The sequence below is a fragment of the Salvelinus namaycush genome, chromosome 17 (genome assembly GCF_016432855.1).
Source record: "Salvelinus namaycush isolate Seneca chromosome 17, SaNama_1.0, whole genome shotgun sequence".
NCBI lineage: Eukaryota > Metazoa > Chordata > Actinopteri > Salmoniformes > Salmonidae > Salvelinus > Salvelinus namaycush.
This window is the reverse complement of record NC_052323.1, coordinates 4,839,610-4,841,435: the sequence shown is the minus strand read 5'-3', so window position 1 is coordinate 4,841,435 and position 1,826 is coordinate 4,839,610.

Sequence of the window (1,826 nt, the reverse complement as noted above, 5' to 3'; positions counted from 1 at the left end):
GAGATGAAGGGTAGCGGTTGTTCTGGCTCAGGTTCATGGAATAATGCCATTCCACTGAACTTGCCCTGGAGACGGTTCCTTAGCCACCTCGGTGGGATCCCCTGGACAGAGGGTTGTAGTCTTCGGCCGGGTACAGGTCCTCCACTAACTGCACCTGGTTGGGCACGGCTGGCTTAGGCTATATGGCTACACTTATGTGCTCCACGGAGGCATTCGCATAAGGTAGAGAGAATCCCCTGGTCACCTATAGACACCTGCCAAGAGGAAGGATGTTAAGTGCCACGTCTTTCAATGCATGACTTTGAACACCTTGAAATTCATTTGTTATAAGAAATGTGCTATATAAATAAACTTTGATTTGATTGATGACATTACAGCTGTAGAATATTTCATCAACTGTAATTTTCAAGGACAAGTGCAGTTTTTCCATAAATGTGTAATTGATAACTTGGGATTTTATCACTTGACATGTAAATCATATAGTGGGAAGGACCCTATAAATCAAGACTGTAAATAAATAAATAATGTGCCTTTGAAGATTTGTCTCTGGTCATGCAAATACAATACAGGCTCAATGTCTAAACAAAGTCGATTCTGAATGTCAATAGATTTTTTGATACATTCTCATCAATAACAACATTCTAGAACTGAGTTATCACTCACCTAAGTCTGGTATCCGGGGTAATCTGGTTAATGATTATATAGCTTATTAAGTGTCTCTTTCCTTGTTGAACGTTGACAGCTGTATAGAACACATTGTATTGCTAATATGCTCAAACTTAACTTAATAGATACACTCACTGACACAGGATAAACTTTATCCCTCATGCTGGCCCTGACCAAACCAGTAAATTGCACCTCACAATAGCTGCACTTGTCCACATTGCCAGATTTACAGTGTCTTCTCCCCTTTTAATGCTCTTATGCTCATCCTTGAAAAATGCTATAAGGTCTTAAATAGACACCAAAGTCGATATACTGTACAAACAACTATCTAGGCTAATTTATTGATCTACTGCTCTGCCAACTAGCTAGCTAAAGTGTAGTCGGTGGCTAGCTAAGACACAGAAAGGGGATGGAAGAAGTTCAACACTTAATTCAAGTAATTTCAATACAGCACATGGATTCATCATGGATTGGGCACAGGTCTCTCTCTGATCGTGCTGGTGAATGGTAGCTGACTATGTCGGCTAAAGATGAAGTGCAGGAACTTCCTCAGGATTTTTTGCCTTGCTGAGGTTCTCTCTGTTGCTAATAAAAAATTCAGAGTAAATTGAGGTAAATATATTGATAAAACTCACCTTGTCCAAGAGAGAATTACATGGTAATCAAAACATCACACCAAGGTAAAACTACACCAAACACATACTACATTTTAAGTGCTTGTAAAATTCACTATGTAAAAAATGAATGGTGGAAGATGATTAGAACCATTTCTGTGTTTCACTGCAAGGTTTTATGGGTATTATGATGTGTCCACTGTGGGGTTCTATAGAAAGCAATAGTAATGGCATCTTTTTGTAGGCACTAACTCAGCAATGGCTTGTTGGCCAAAGCCTATGGTGAAATAAATTGAGTTTTTGTCGGGTTTTTGGATAAACGCCGAAAATAAATAAAAAACTGACTGAAAACAATAAAAAACGTATAAAAACTAAACGTATAAGATTTCCTAAGCTTGTGTTAACCTCAGACCTAATTGTTGCGGTTTATCCCAAAACGTTATTATTTCCCCATTAATTTTCCCCATAGGGAACGAAACAGAGGTAACTAATTTCCGGTTTTTAGATCAAAATTTACCCAGGTACCGCCTCTTTTGACTCACGTGA